The sequence below is a fragment of the Bombina bombina genome, chromosome 7 (assembly GCF_027579735.1).
Source record: "Bombina bombina isolate aBomBom1 chromosome 7, aBomBom1.pri, whole genome shotgun sequence".
NCBI classification, from domain to species: Eukaryota; Metazoa; Chordata; class Amphibia; order Anura; family Bombinatoridae; genus Bombina; species Bombina bombina.
Window position 1 is genome coordinate 217,501,572 of NC_069505.1, and position 18,377 is coordinate 217,519,948.

The window sequence follows — 18,377 nt, forward strand, 5'->3', positions numbered from 1 at the left end:
CTTCCTCTGGCTATTTCACTAGTCTACAAAAGCGTTTCTGTAAATGCATTTCCAGCCAATCAGGAGGCTGTATGGGAGTAATTTATAGTAGCAGACGAGTACCTGATGTAGTAATAATCTTTCCACTGCAAAAACTTAATGGACAAGTAAATACAGTAGATTTGCATAATCAACAAATGTATGATAAAAAGACAATGCAATTACACTTAGGGGCCAATTTATTAAGAGTCAGACGGACATGATCCGTTGTAGAGATCATGTCCACCCGACATCGCTGAATGGCGACAGCATACGCTGTCGGCATTTAACATTGCACAAGCAGTTCTGCTTCTTAAATTCTAAAGGCTTGCGTGATAAATCGGCCCCCTAGTCTGAACTTCAAATGAGTAGTAGATTTTTTTCTGACAATTTTCAGTTATGTCTATTTTCAAACCCTCTGTACCATGTGACAGCCATCAGCCAATCACAAATGCATATACGTACAGTATATTCTGTGAATTCTTGCACATGCTCAGTAGGAGCTTGTGACTCTAAAAGTGTAAACATAAAAATAATGTGCACATTTTGTTAACGTGGTTAAATTGGAAAGTTGTTTAAAATTGCTGCTTTATCTTAATCATGAAAGTTTAATTTTGACTTGAGTATCCCTTTAAAGGACTATTCAATGCAGGTGTGTAAAACATATTTTTTTTATTATTTCCAAACATTTCAATCCAATGTTTATGTTTTATAAATATTTTTTTAATGTACCTTTATAGTCTGTGCACTTTAGCTTTTTTTTTTTTAAGCTTAGGGTTTTTACTTCACTCTGATTGACAACATGCATTGTCCAATCACTGTGTGTCTGATAAAATATTCATAGGGATTGCTCAATGTAGCTCACTCCCTGTTTTGACACCTTCTTACTCTCAGGAGAATGCAAAGTAATGTAAAACAAGTAAATATGACTTTTATATTTTCTATATAATTTCACTTTTGAGGTTTGCTTAATGATCCTTTTAAAATACATCCACTTCAAAATTGTACTTAAATGATTAGGATCTATTGTGTTCCTTTAATAATTTATTACAGTAAGCTTAAATCAGCGCTACTGTGCACTCATTTTTATTATTTCAGTTTAACTATTTTGCTACAGTCCTAAGATTTCTTAGTCATTTAAGGGTTACATTACTTTTGTCCTCATCTTATTGAAATACATTTTTAAATCTATAATAACTTTAAGTGCCAAACAGGTCTCAGAATAATGAAGCACTGTTTGCATTCACAATTGTAATCTATGTATTTAATTACTTTTTAATGTATTTTAATTGTTGTTCAGGTGAAAATTGCTTTCTGTGCAGGATACTTAAGTTACCACCCCAGGTCAGTTGTTTGACAATAAAGGTTAACATAATTGCTAGAGAATTATACTTTAAATGTTATAATAATAGTGATTTCTTATTGCAATTTAATAAGTTGGAAATCACTCAGTATAAGCCAGCGGTAGGTAAATATAATTAAAAATTAACCCATTCACCTCTACATTTAAAACCATAGTGCACAGCAGGTACTGTTATTCCATTGGAGACAAATTGGCTTCAGAATAGCAACACAAACTAAGCATTATTTCTATAACATATGGCATAGCAACATACTATGTTAAGGGATATTGATTAGATGTGTATAAGTAGGTCATTGTGCTCAAACTATATTTTTTCAGATTTATTTTCAAACACAATTAAAACAAAAACACCTTTTCCATGTTAAAAATATATTTTTGTACAGTAAAAGCATAAAACCAGGCCATAAGTAAACTAGGGAAATTTAAAGGGACATTGAAACCTAATTTTTGTCTTATACCATACTGATAGAACATGCAATTTCAAAACAAAGTTTCCAATTCAATTTTAATATCAAATTGACTTTGTTCTCTTGGTGTCATATGTTAAAAAGCAGGTAGGCAGGCTTAGGAGTGTGTACCATATGGCAGCAGTTTTACAAGACTACTTTTAACAGTTATACTTGTTTAAGAGTACAAGAGGGTGTTTGCTGCCATGTAGTGCCCCAGACATGCGTGTGCCGCCTACCTACAATAGAATGCTATGGGAATGAAGCAAACTTAATAATAAACTTAAAGCAGTACCCTTTTAAGACTGTATGTTTCATCTGAATCAAGAAAGAAAAAGAAGTGTTTTGTGTCCCGTTTAATGGATTATACTAAGATGCAATGGTCTTTACACATAACTTGTGTTTCATTGTAAGGAACATCTCACATTGAGTCTGATTATCTAAACTTTGCCAGATCAGACGTGTTTATTTTACGCGTCCTCGCAGGAGCTGCCCTCATGGAATTATCTTTAAAAAGGAGCAGTTCATGGGTGTGGCAATAAGCCTCCTATAGAAAGTAATGCAGCTCACTGGAAACGGAAACTTCGCTGGGTAGAGTGAAGTCAGCAGGGAGCGCACTTTAAAAATGAAATCCTGCATCAAAACAAATCACATTGTGCTGTTTTCTGTCTATAGTATCTTGCAATCACCTCTACTTTCTTATGCATGCGTTTTTCTATTAGGGTATTAAACATTTTGCATATTTTGTCACAACTTCACCACCTTTAAAGGGACAGTAAAGTCAATACTAAACTTTCATGATTCAGATAGGGCATGCAATTTTAAACAACTTTCCAATTTACTTTTATCATCAAATTTGCTTTGTTCCCTTGTTATTCTTAGTTGAAAGCTAAACCTAGGAGGTTCATATGCTAATTTCTTAGACCTTAAAGGCCGCCTCTAATCTATATGCATATTACAGTTTTTCACCACTAGAGGGCATTAGTTCATGTGTTTCATATAGATAACATTGAGCCCAAGCTATTCGTTTTTTTAATGCTTACAGTTTTAAGTTAAATGGACAATAAACTCAAACTAATTCACAGAACATACAATTTTAATCAACTTTCCATTGTACTTCTAGTATCTAAATGACTTTGTTCCTTTGGTGTCCTTTGTTGAAAGGCATATTTATGTAGCTTCAGGAGCAGCAATGCACTACTGGGAGCTTACTACCAATTGTGGTTGCACATACATGCCTCTTGTCATTCACTTACCTATTGTGCTTAGCTAGCAGTAGTAGCATTGCTGCTCCTTCAATAAAAGATACCAAGAGAATGAAGCAAATTTAATAGTAGATGCAAGTTGTTTAAACTTGTATGTTGTATCTGAACCATGAAAAAAATTGGGTTACATGTCCCTTTAAGTGCTGCAGGGGGGTAGTTTTGATATTGCAAAAGGGTTGGATATTAAAGGGGTATTGTTTAGGAGTGATTTAATTATAGGGATCTAGTAAGGGAGATTAGTTAGACTATGAGTGTTTTCAGTTGTGGAGCAGTTAAGGTCTGATAGGGAAAGGTTAATTTGCAGTAAATTGCAGTATGTGAGGCTAGGTCACCTACAGTTATCAGTTATCATTCATTACAATGGGACAGGCTTGTGGTTAAGGTTAATTGCTGGATAGGGTTAATAGGTTATAGCAATGATTAGGCAAGTCGATAGTATGCAGGTAACGTACATGAATTTCATATTATTGCAAAACAATTTGCATACAAAATGTTTTTTTAATAGTATCACAGTTTTGTGTAGTAGTATACCAGCAATCAGCATACTATTTACATTTCATTTCCCTTTAAATGATTTAAACAAAAAGTTTTGAAAAGTAGAAGCAACCACATATTAAACTACACTAAAAGCACTGCAGTTTTAATTATCTTTTCTGCCAGTGGAGAGGTTTTAGTAATATTAGGTGCTTCTATATTAAAATCACATTCCCCCGAGACGCAAATTTCCAGAAAGATTCATTACTTTCTACAGGAAGCAGCTTGCTGGGAATTCAAGGATCAACTCCTTTTCTTGTTGAATTTCTTGGTGACTGCGTCTATGAGATCTGCAGACTGCTGACTTTCAGACAAGTAGATTTAATTTACTCCTGACCTCTATATAACTGGCTCAGTATACTTGTACTAGGTTAAAACAAAATCACTATATTTAAACTATTGTGCAATTGTATTTGCAGTGAGAACTCTGAAATGAAGTTACGTTATAAGTCATGGTGTGCCAAAGTAAATATAAAAAGCATAGTCGTAAACCAAAACATTTATTTTTTTTCATTTTGGGAATATAAACATTTTATTTTTATTTTTTTTATTTTGGTTAATATCCAACCTGTATACTTAATAAGATTTCTTCAAAAGCTAACGGCCAGATTACAAGTTTTGCGTTAGGAGCTATGCGGTGCTAAAGAGCAGTTTTTTCTCACCGCTCACTTACCTACAGCGCTGGTATTACAGGTTTTTACAAACCCGGCATTAAAAGGCAAGAAGTGAGAGTAGAACAAAATTTTGCTCCATACTGCACTCCAATACCAGCGCTGCTTAAGTCAGCGGTGAGCTGGTTGTACGTGCTCCTGCACAATTTCCCTATAGACATCAATGGGGAGAGCCGGCTGAAAAAAAATCTTACACCTGCAAAAAAGCAGCGTAAATCTCAGTAACGCAGCCCCATTGATTCCTATGGGGAAACACATTTTATGTTTACACCTAACACCCTAACATGAACCCCCGAGTCTAAACAGCCCTAATCTTATACTTATTAACCCCTAATCTGCCGCCCCCGTCATCACCGACACCTACAATATATTTATTAACCCCTAATATGCTGCCTTTAACATCGCCGCAACCTACCTACATTTATTAACCCCTAATATTCCGCCCACCAACATCGCCGCCACTATATTAAATGTATTAACCCCTAAACCTAAGTCTAACCCTAACACCCCCTAATTGAAATATAATTAAAATAAATCTAAATAAAATTTATATCATTAACTAAATTATTCCTATTTAAAACTAAATACTTACCAATAAAATAAACCATAAGATAGCTACAATATAACTAATAGTTACATTGTAGCTAGCTTAGGGTTTATTTTTATTTTACAGGCAGGTTTGTATTTATTTTAACTAGGTAGAATAGGTATTAAATAGTTATTAACTATTTAATAACTACCTAGCTAAAATAAATACAAATGTACCTGAAAAATAAAACCTAACCTAAGTTACAATAACCCCTAACACTACACTACAATTAAATAAATTAACTAAATTAAATACAATTAAATAAATTAACTAAATTAAATACAATTAAATAGATTAAATTAGCTAAACCACAAAAAAAAACTAAATTACAGAAAAAAACAAATCAAATTACAGATCTTTAAACTAATTACACCTAATCTAAGAGCCCTATCAAAATAAAAAAAGCCCCCCCAAAATAAAAAAAAACCCTAGCCAATCTGAATTAAGGTAGAAAAAATCCTATTGGCTGATGCAATCAGCCAATAGGATTGAGCTGGCATTCTAGTGGCTGTTCCAATCAGCCAATAGAATGAAATCTCAATTCTATTGGCTGATTGGATCAGTCAGTAGGATTGAAGTTCAATCCAATTGGCTGATTGCATCAGCCAATAGGATTTTTTCTACCTTAATTCCGATTGGCTGATAAAATTCTTTCATCTTGCCATCTTGGATGACGTCACTTAAAGAGATATTCATTACGAAGAAGCCGTCATTTGAAGAGGATGCTCTGCGTCGGTTGTCTTGAAGATGGACCCTCTCCGCGCCGGAAGGATGAAGATAGAAGATGCCGTCTGGATGAAGACTTCTTCGTAACTTTCTCACCGCTCACTTACCTGCTGCACTAGTATTACAGGTTTTTATAAACCCGGCGTTAAAAGGCAAGAAGTGAGCGTAGAACAAAATTTAGCTCCATACCGCACTCCAATACCAGCGCTGCTTAAGTGAGCGGTGAGCTGGCCGTACGTGCTCGTGCACGATTTCCCCATAGACATCACTGGGGAGAGCCAGCTGAGAAAAAGTCTAACACCTGCAAAAAAGCAGCGTAAAACTCAGTAACGAAGCCCCATTGATTCCTAGGGGGAAAAACATTTTATGTTTACAACTAACACCCTAACATGAACCCCGAGTCTAAACACCCCTAATCTTACAATTATTAACCCCTAATCTGCCGCCCCCAACATCGCTGACACCTACATTATTCTTATTGACCCCTAATCTTCTGCTCCGGATATCGCCGCCACCTACATTATATTTATTAACCCCTAATCTGCTGCCCCCAACATCGCCGACACCTACATTATTTTTATTAACCCCTAATCTGCTGCCCCAATGTCGCCGCAACCTACCTAAATTTATTAACCCCTAATCTGCCGCCCAAATGTTGCAGCCACTATATTAAATGTATTAACCCCTAAATCTAAGTCTAATCTTAACCCTAACACCCCCTAATTGAAATATAATTAAAATAAATCTAAATAAAATGTCTATCATTAACTAAATTATTCCTATTTAAAACTAAATACTTACCTATAAAATAAACCCTAAGCTAGCTACAATATAACTAATAGTTACATTGTAGCTAGCTTAGGCCTAGATTTAGAGTTTGGCAGTAGCCGTCAAAACCAGCATTAGAGGCTCCTAACGCTGGTTTTAGGCTACCGCCGGTATTTGGAGTCAGTCAGGAAAGGGTCTAACGCTTACTTTCCAGCCGCGACTTTTCCATACCGCAGATCCCCTTACGTCAATTGCGTATCCTATCTTTTCAATGGGATCTTTCTAACTCCGGTATTTAGAGTCGTGGCTGAAGTGAGCGTTAGAAATCTAATGACAAAACTCCAGCCGCAGAAAAAAGTCAGTAGTAAAGAGCTTTCTTGGCTAACGCTGGTTTACTGAACCGAGGTCCCCCCACATCGCCGCCACTCGATTAAATTTTTTTAACCCCTAATCTGCCGACCGCCACCTACGTTATACTTATGTACCCCTAATCTGCTGCCCCTAACACCGCCGACCCCTATATTATATTTATTAACCCCTAACCTGCCCCCCTCAACGTCGCCTCCACCTGCCTACACTTATTAACCCCTAATCTGCCGAGCGGATCTCACCGCTACTATAATAAAGTTATTAACCCCTAATCCGCCTCACTCCCGCCTCAATAACCCTATAATAAATAGTATTAACCCCTAATCTGCCCTCCCTAACATCGCCGACACCTAACTTCAATTATTAACCCCTAATCTGCCGACCGAATCTCGCCGCTACTGTAATAAATGGATTAACCCCTAAAGCTAAGTCTAACCCTAACACTAACACCCCCCTAAATTAAATATAATTTAAATCTAACAAAATAAATTAACTCTTATTAAATAAATTATTCCTATTTAAAGCTAAATACTTACCTGTAAAATAAACCCTAATATAGCTACAATATAAATTATAATTATATTATAGCTATTTTAGGATTTATATTTATTTTACAGGCAACTTTGTATTTATTTTACCCAGGTACAATAGCTATTAAATAGTTAAGAACTATTTAATAGCTAAAATAGTTAAAATAATTACAAAATTACCTGTAAAATAAATCCTAACCTAAGTTACAATTAAACCTAACACTACACTATAAATAAATAAATTAAATAAAATACCTACAATTACCTACAATTAAACCTAACACTACACTATCAATAAATAAATTAAATAAAATACCTACAATTATCTACAATTAAACCTAACACTACACTATCAATAAATAAATTAAAATCAATTAAATAAACTAACTAAAGTACAAAAAATAAAAAAGAACTAAGTTACAAAAAATAAAAAAATATTTATAAACATTAGAAAAAAATTACAACAATTTTAAACTAATTACACCTACTCTAAGCCCCCTAATAAAATAACAAAGACCCCCAAAATAAAAAAATGGCCCTACCCTATTCTAAATTACAAAAGTTCAAAGCTCTTTTACCTTACCAGCCCTGAACAGGGCCCTTTGCGGGGCTCTTTTGTAAAAAAAAAACATACAATACCCCCCCCCAACATTACAACCCACCACCCACATACCCCTAATCTAACCCAAACCCCCCTTAAATAAACCTAACACTAAGCCCCTGAAGATCTTCCTACCTTGTCTTCACCATGCCAGGTTCACCGATCGATCCAGAAGAGCCTCCGATGTCTTGATCCAAGCCCAAGCGGGGGGCTGAAGAGTGACGTCCATCCTCCGGCTGAAGTCTTGATCCAAGCGGGCAGAAGAGGACATCCGGACCGGCAAACATCTTCATCCAAGCCGCATCTTCTATGTTCTTCAATCCGATGACGACCGGCTGATCTTCAAGACCTCCATCGCGGATCCATCCTTCTTCACCGACGACTTCCCGACGAATGACGGTTCCTTTAAGGGACGTCATCTAAGATGGCGTCCCTCGAATTCCGATTGGCTGATAGGATTCTATCAGCCAATCGGAATTAAGGTAGGAAAATTCTGATTGGCTGATGGAATCAGCCAATCAGAATCAAGTTCAATCCGATTGGCTGATCAGATCAGCCAATCAGATTGAGCTCGCATTCTATTGGCTGATCGGAACAGCCAATAGAATGCAAGCTCAATCTGATTGGCTGATAATAAGTGTAAGGTTAGGGGTGTTTAGACTCGGGGTACATGTTAGAGTGTTAGGTGCAGACGTAGGAAGTGTTTCCCCATAGAAAACAATGGGGCTGCGTTAGGAGCTGAACGCGGCTTTTTTGCAGGTGTTAGGTTTTTTTTCAGCTCAAACAGCCCCATTGTTTTCTATGGGGGAATCGTGCACGAGCACGTTTTTGAAGCTGTCCGCGTCCGTAAGCACCGCTGGTATCGAGAGTTGCGTTAATTATGCTATACGCTCCTTTTTTGGAGCCTAATGCAGCCATTCTGTGAACTCTCAATACCAGCGGTATTTAAAAGGTGCTGCCAGAAAAAAGCACGCGTAGCTAACGCACCCCTTTGGCCGCAGAACTCTAAATCTAGGCGTTAGGGTTTAATTTTATTTTACAGGCAAGTTTGTATTTATTTTAACTAGGTAGAATAGTTATTAAATATAGCTATTAGTATAACTATTAATAGTTATTAATATAACTATTTAATAACTACCTAGCTAAAATAAATGCAAATTGACCTGTAAAATAAAACCTAACCTAAGTTAAACTAACACCTAACACTCCACTACAATTAAATAAATTAACTAAATTAAATACAATTAAATAAATTAACTAAAGTAAATACAATTAAATAAATTAAATTAGCTAAATCACAAAAAACAAACACTAAATTACAGAAAATAAAAAACAAATTACAGGATCTTTAAACTAATTACACCTAATCTAATAGCTCTATCAAAATAAAAAAAGCCCCCCAAAATAAAGAAAAAAGCCTAGCCAAAACTAAACTATCAATAGCCCTTCAAAGGGCCTTTTGCGGGGCATTGTCCCAAAGTAATCAGTTCTTTTACCTGTAAAAAAAATACAAACAACCCCCCAACAGTAAAACCCACCACCCACACAACCAACCCCCCAAATAAAATGCTAACTAAAAAACCTAAGTTCCCCATTGCCCTGAAAGGGCATTTGAATGGGCATTGCCCTTAAATGGGAATTTAGCTCTTTTGCAGGCCCAAACCCTAATCTAAAAATAAACCCACCCAATACACCCTTAAAAAATCTTAACACTAACCCCCAAAGATTCACTTTCCGGGAGAAGTCTTCATCCAAGCGGCAATATGTCTTCAACGAAGCCGGCAGAAGTGGTCCTCCAGATGGGCAGAAGTTTTCATCCAGACAGCATCTTCTACCTTCATCCTTCCGGCGCGGAGTGGGTCCATCTTCAAGACATCCGACGCAGAGCATCCTCTTCAAACGACGGCTTCTTCGTAATGAATATTTCTTTAAGTGACATCATCCAAGATGGCGTCCCTTAGATTCCGATTGACTGATAGAATCCTATCAGCCAATCGGAATTAAGGTAGAAAAAATCCTATTGGCTGATCCAATCAGCCAATTGGATTGAACTTCAATCCTATTGGCTGATCCAATCAGCTAATAGAATTCTATCAGTCAATCGGAATCTAAGGGATGTCATCTTGGATGACGTCACTTAAAGAGATATTCATTACGAAGAAGCCGTCGTTTGAAGAGGATGCTCCGCATTGGATGTCTTGAAGATGGACCCGCTCCGCGCCAGAAGGATGAAGATTTTAGATTAGGGTTTGGGTCTGCAAAAGAGATAAATGCCCTTTTAAGGGCAATGCCCATCCAAATGCCCTTTTCAGGGCAATGGGGAGCTTAGGTTTTTTTAGTTAGTATTTTATTTGGGGCGTTGGTTGTGTGGGTGGTGGGTTTTACTGTTAGGGGGGGTTGTTTGTATTTTTTTTTTACAGGTAAAAGAGCTGATTACTTTGGGGCAATATCCGCAAAAGGCCCTTTTAAGGGCTATTGATAGTTTAGTTTAGGCTAGGGTTTTTTTTTTATTGGGGGGGGGGGCTTTTTTTATTTTGATAGGGCTATTAGATTAGGTGTAATTAGTTTAAAGATCTTGTAATTTGTTTTTTTATTTTCTGTAATTTAGTGTTTGTTTTTTTGTGTGATTTAGCTAATTTAATTTATTTAATTGTATTTAATTTAGTTAATTTATTTAATTGTAGTGTAGTGTTAGGTGTTAGTGTAACTTAGGTTAGGTTTTATTTTTCAGGTCAATTTGTATTTATTTTAGCTAGTTAGTTATTAAATAGTTAATAACTATTTAATAACTATTCTACCTAGTTAAAATAAATACAAACTTGCCTGTAAAATAAAAATAAACCCTAAGCAAGCTACAATGTAACTATTAGTTATATTGTAGCTAGCTTAGGTTTTATTTTATAGGTAAATATTTAGTTTTAAATAGGAATAATTTAGTTAATTATAGTAATTTTCTTTAGATTTATTTAAATAATATTTAAGTTAGGGGGTTAGGGTTAGACTTAGATTTAGGGGTTAATACATTTAATATAGTGGCGGCAATGTTGGGGACGGCAGATTAGGGGTTAGTAAGTATAATGTAGGTGGTGGCGATGTTAGGGTCAGCAGATTAGGGGTTAATAATATTTAACTAGTGTTTGCGAGGCGGGAGTGCGGCGGTTTAGGGGTTAATATGTTTATTCTAGTGGCAGCGATGTTCGGAGTGGCAGATTAGGGGTTAAAAATTTTATTATAGTGTTTGTGATGCGGGAGGGCCTCGGTTTAGGGGTTAATAGGTAGTTTATGGGTGTTAGTGTACTTTTTAGCACTTTAGTTATGAGTTTTATGCTACAGCATAACTACTGACTTTAGAATGCATTAGAAATCTTGAAGATAGAGGGTGTACCACTCACTATTTGGCCTCCCAGGACAGACTCGTAATACCGGCGCTATGGAAGTCCCATAGAATAAAGGGTTTACAAAGTTTACATAAGTCGTTTTGCAGTAAGGCCAAATAAGTATGCGGTGCCCCTAAACCTGCAAGATTCGTAATAGCAGCAGTAGTGAAAAAGCAGCGTTAGGACCTGTTAACGCTGCTTTTTCAGCTTAACGCAAAACTCGTAATCTAGCCAATGGTTTCTCCTTTGGAACTGATTTATGGCCAAGAAAGGAAAAACATTCTTTCTTTAACCTGTTCCCGACGTTAGGATGCTCCATGCCACACCTAACCGCGCTGGGCTTTAGTGCCGTTAGGACGGCATGGAACGTCCTAGTCGTTCTGCTGTACTGAAGCAGTAATGGCTTCCTAACTGGAATTGCGAGCTGGAGGGCATTCATAGCGTCATAGGCACTCCCACTGGGATCTGGAATGGCCAATCCGCTCGTGAGAATTGCTGTGATTGCACCGCCAACAATAATGCATACGGATGGTAAGAATGGATATGATATCGGAGCGAGGAGGCTGAAAGCAAAATCTCCAGTGACCAGTTCTTTACCCTGAATGGTGAGATATCTGTTAGACACTTGCATGTTATTATTTGTATATGGATTGGGAGCAAGTTGCCATAGTGGATGTTTGTGCAGTCTGAGAAATGAATTCTTCAACATGTGACGGATGCTGTATTGTTCTAAGAAGTACTCTTTAGCTCCAACTATATTTGTGGAGACACTAAAAAGACAAATTGCAAACCAATAGTGCAATACTGTTAATTATTTATAAGAGATGCCCAAATACAAAGTACCCCTTAAATGCATCGCTCACATTTGATAACCTCAACAGACAATGAGGTGTTTGGTAGAGCACAGTATAGAGCCTCAAATCACAATTCTGTGAGGATCAACAGTTGTGGAATACTTATTATGGGCCAGAGTACAAGTGGAGTGCAAATGTTTACACCTGAGTGATAAGGGGTATATTGAGAGGGTTTGCATTCATCGGTCTTACCACTCATATTACGAGTTGAAAGCAAATACTACAAATACTATTGCGTAAGCGTAATCGCGATTTACACTAGAATGATTACCGCAACTTCAGAGCTCTGGTAAACTATTTTGTGAAACATAAAAGTTGCCCAAAACGCATAAAAAATACATTACAATATATAGTTACACTCATAATAACACCATCTAATAAAAAACATTCCAATAAAAAATATTGCACACAAAAGTTATAAAAGCTCAAAGATAGGAGGTCTCCGCTGAAAAAAGGCAGGCAAGGGGCTTTAACTATGAGACACATGCATATATGTCTCTAAATATGTGTATATATATATATATATATATATATATATATATATATATATATACGTACATACATATATCTATGTGTACATATGAATTTATGTATTTATATGTGTAAATATGTATTTACATACATACAGTATACACATATAAACACATAAATATGCATGTACACATATATAGACATTATATATATTTTTATATATATATATATATATATATATATATATATATATATGTGTGTGTGTGTGTGTGTGTGCATTAGAGCCCTTTGCCGTTAAGTAGATGAAAGCATGTAAAATATATTTATGCAATATTCGTTTTTAATAAAGGATTTAACTATGTATTTACTGTAAATATTTCACATTCCAATGTTCTGTAAATAGTAGAATATGTTCTATGTATTTGTAAATAGATATTTCTATATATAGATCTGTATTTATCTATACCTATATATAGAAATAAAAATGCATAAGAAACAAAAAGTATCCTTCAGAGACACTGGCACATCTTAAAGCGAGACCCTCTCTAAAGAGATATTACAGAAAAGGATCCCCAATTGGTGTTTGGGAAGAATCAAAACCTAAAATCTTTCCTTGCCTCTAGCCAATTTAAGGCAAATGAGACTAATAATTCCAATTGGCTAGGGAAAATTTCTAAATGGTTCTTCAAATGTAACTGGCTCAGTTGTGAGGCTTGCGCTGACCGCTATCACAGGTCAAAAACCAACAAAACAAATTATTACACTACCTTTGAAAAACCCTTTGAAATTGAATGCCAATGCAATTGTAGAACTGACTATGGGCTAGATTACAAATGGCACGCAAGCAATATAGGGGGTTTCATACCTCTATGTGTGAGATGTAATAAGCATGTGTATTATGAGTTGGAAGTAAATGCTATCGCTTGAGCACAATCGAATATAACGTGTGTCGGGTTAGCGCAACTTTAAATTTTATATAATATATAGATATAAATGTATAGGTAAATATGTATATATAAATATTTATTTCCAATAAAAAGGACATTTCTGTATGTAAAGAACACTGGAATGTGACATTTTCATAGCTCGTGTTGGGGTAGCTTGTGAGTATAGATGTTAGGTTTTCAGTTTGCGCTCTCCATTGTCTTCTATGGGGAGAAGAAGTTGACAAGGTTGCGCCTCATGTTTCTCTTGCAAACTTTTTACTTTCAACTTGTAATATGCGTGCAAAAAGCCTCCATCCAGCGAAGTTTAACATCAAGCGTGAGCAATAAATTATGCTCCACCTGTAATCTATCCCTATGTCATATATATGCCCTAATGCAGTTGTGACCTACAATATGTAGGAAGAAAGACAAGTCTGTATAAAGAAAGATTATTTAAACACAATCTGTCAGTTCACTACTGAGCATTTCATAACAAAGGCCCTCAAAGCCTAAGGAGCATGTCAAACCTAAGAAAAGAGAAGGTGACAGAACACTTCAACTTAGACACAGTCTTTTTGGATCCATACTCTGGGTACACTCGTGCCAAGGGGTCTAAACAAATAAATAGATTTAGCTGCTTTTCTAACTAATTATCCCTTATAGACAGGTTGTCATGATTCCACCTTTACTCATTGCTGTCCACCTTAACAATTGCTCTATATAAGTCTATCACAGACACCTGTTCAATGCTTGATTATTGTTGTGTGAATCAGATGAACTTCCTGCATTCAGCTACTTTTCCTCATCAAGCCTAATCCTTGCTTTGTGCAGTCACCATATCTGACTATTTTTTGTGCATTCATATACTATTCTATCCGGAATCTACTCAGTAAATCTGAAACAGGTAACTACCTTGCCGTTTCCCATAGCTGACTCTGCTGACGTCATCACTCTCAGACTGCCAGCTGAGTCACACACTTGTCTGTGGTACCTCTGAGCCCAGCAGGCTCCCAAACCATCCGGCACCTTGTTGTGTCTGTCCTGCTGTGTGGCCACAGCACACGCCATCTACGGAGTTCCTGTCACTCTGCCAAAAGCCGACTCTGTTCACAAGTCAGCGCCGCTGAGACGCGGAACACACGCTTCCCTGCAGAAATCTTGTCTGCTCTGCAAACTCCGGTCAGGTATTTTTTCACTCTTTTCCAGAACTGTGATGTTTGGTATTTGTGCCTCCTTTGTTTAACCAAAACTACGAACTACCTTTCTGCATTACTCCATTTAACCCTCAGAGTGTTTATACATTATACCAAGTATTCCAGCATATTTACTTTTGTGTTTTGATTCTCAAATATAGTAAATAAGTTTTTAAGCGCATGTCAGCTTAAATCCTCTTCATTCAATTACTAATAACAAATTCTGCTTAATCCTTTTGCTTCAGACATCTAAGCTATATGTTCTGAACATAGGATCAAGCTACAAACCTACTTTTATAATTATTATAAATCTGATCATTACAGAATAATCAAGCCTAAAAAGGTGCTGAATTATGGATCCTGCAGCCATGGCAAATGAAATCTCTAGTTTAAACCAGAAGGTAGAAATTTTGGCTCAGAGTTTAACTGAGTTAAAAAATGAAAATAATACATTGAAGCGTATCTTAAATGACTTTGTTACACAAAAGGCTACTGAACACCCTGAACCAAAAATTAACCCTCCAAGTGTCTTTTCGGGTGTTCGCACTCGTTTTCGCGAATTTCGCAATGTCTGTTTACTTATGTTTTCTATGAAACCTAAAACATATTTTTCTGACAGAGTAAAGGTATGTACTGTGATATCCTATTTAAGTGGTGAACCCAGGTTATGGGCTGATACATTTTTTGAAGTTAATGATCCCATATTAGGGTCTTTGGAGGATTTCTTTAATGCAATGGCCTTACTGTATGAAGACCGCAACACCCAACTTACAGCAGAAAACAACCTGAGAACACTTAAACAAGGAAAACGACCAGTTGAAGACTACGTCGCGGAGTTTCAGCTATGGGCCACAGAGTCTCAATGGATTTCAGTCTCCATACGTAACCAGTTTCGCCTGGGACTGTCCGAACATCTAAAGGATGAGCTCTCCAGAATTGAGTTTCCAGACACCCTTGAGTCACTTATAAAGATTTCCATATCTATGGATAGGAGATTCAGGGAACGCCGAGCTGAAAGGGTGCCATCAGAAAACTACCAAAATAAGTACCACCTACCTCTAGTGGAGAAACCTGCATCTGGTTCTATACCCATGGAAATTGGAACAATAAAGGGACCATTGACTTATGAAGAAAAACAACGAAGAAAGAATTTGAATCTATGCATGTACTGTGGTAACAAGGACCATACTGTATCCACTTGCCCGATTCTACTGCGACAGAAGAGGGGTAAGATAATGATAGTTAACCCCCAAATAAACTCTAAATTGATATCACACTTAACCATGTCATTGTCTTTGCAGTGGGACCAACAACTTCTCCGGAATGAAGCCATGATTGATTCAGGGGCTTTCGGTATTTTCATGGATCAAAGTTATGTTACCAAAAATAAAATACCCTGTGTGTCAAAGCAATTTCCTGTGTATATAAAAGTTATTGATGGTACCACTCATTTAAAAGGTCCAATAACACATCACACTATTCCACTACTCACTACTACTGGTAATGGGCATACTGAATATATCACATTCGATATACTACCCAAATCCATACACCCTGTTATTTTAGGTTACCCTTGGTTACGTCAACATAACCCCAACATAGATTGGGCTACTAATACATTACAGTACACCTCTAAATACTGTAACTCTACTTGTTAACCTACACTTTTGTTGAATCACATACAACCTCAGATACCCTCAGATTACATTGAATTCTCAGATGTGTTTAACCTAAAAGAGGCAGAAAATTTACCGCCATATCGGCCATTCGATTGTCCTATAGACACTAAACCTAACACTACTATACCTTTCGGTAAAATATATCCTATGTCTAATAAAGAATTGCAATTCCTTAGAGAATATCTTGACGATAATTTAATAAAAGGATTTATATCAACTTCCACTTCTCCAGCAGCTGCTGGAATGTTTTTTGTGACCAACAAGGATGGTACATTACGCCCAATCATCGATTATAGAGGTTTAAACGAAATTACAGTAAAAAACAGATACCCGCTTCCACTCATCCCCGAACTTCTTGAAAGATTAACTGACGCTCAAATCTTTACTAAACTTGATTTGAAAGGCGCATATAATCTCATTCGGATGAGAAAAGGGGATGAGTGGAAGACAGCATTCAAAACAAGATATGGCTTATTTCAGTATAATGTCATGCCATTCGGGTTAACAAATGCACCAGCGACATTTCAATTTTTCATTAATGAGATATTCAAAGATCTATTAGACTCTTGCGTAGTGATATATTTAGATGACATCTTGATTTATTCGAAATCCATGACTGAACACGTACGTTGGGTATTAATGAGATTAAGAGAACATCATCTTTATGCAAAATTAGAGAAGTGTCAATTCCATGTAAAGACAATCAAATTTCTGGGTTATATCATCTCCCCAAATGGAATATAAATGGACCCTGACAAAGTGAAGGTTGTTCTCGAATGGCCCGTCCCTACCAGTTTAAAGTCTCTGCAGAAGTTCCTTGGATTTTCCAACTTTTACAGAAGATTCATTCAGGGATATTCATCCCTTGCTCAACCCTTGACTAAATTAACAGGAAAAAATAAATTTCATTGGACGAAAGAAGCAAATGATGCTTTTGAGCATCTGAAAAGACGTTTCACTACAGCGCCAATTTTACAGCTACCCGATCCTGAAGCAAATTATACCTTAGAAGTGGATGCCTCAAACATTGGGGTTGGGGCCATTTTATCCCAACAACGCACGGAATCACAGGAAAGACACCCTGTTGCCTTTTATTCAAGACTTTTAACACCTGCAGAAAGGAATTATTCAGTAGGTGATCTTGAACTCCTGGCAATAAAGGTTGCCATGGAACACTGGAGACATATCCTAGAAGGCACATCCAAACCCTTCCTAGTTTTAACTGACCACAAAAACGTACAGTACCTTAAAAGAAACAAAACATTATCCTCATGACAAGTCCGTTGGTCTCTTTTTCTCGATCGTTTCAAATATCTGATACACTACAGACCAGGATCAAGAAATACTCAAGCTGATTCTCTATCCAGAATTTTCCAAAATATTCCCGAAAAAGAAGAGGTGCAAAATATCATACCTCCGCATAAATTCTTAGCCTCTATTACTTCGTTTCATTCTGATCTATTAACAGCTCAACTTACTGATTCAACAATTCCTACATTATGTAAAAAAGATTTGAAGACTGATTTGTGGCATTATGGCAAATGTCTTTATGTACCACCAACACTGAGAAAACAATTACTTCAACATTTCCATGACAATCCTTTATCAGGACATCCGGGAATATCTAAAACCCTAGAATTGTTGAACAGAGAATATTGGTGGCCCAAGATGAAGCAAGATGTATATAACCATATCACAGATTGTCACGTTTGCTCCCGAAACAAAAGAGTAGCACATAAACCATTCGGTTTATTGAATCCGTTACCCATACCAGACGCACCTTGGCACATGATATCGATGGATTTCATCGTAGAACTACCCCCCTCAAAAAATCATACCTGTATCCTAGTTGTTGTGGATCATCTTACTCGTATGGGACATTTCATTCCCCTTAAGAAGATACCTACTGCTACAACCACAGCAAACTACTTCATTTCTGAAATTGTGAAATTACATGGTCTACCTCTTTCTATAGTTACTGATAGGGGTACACAGTT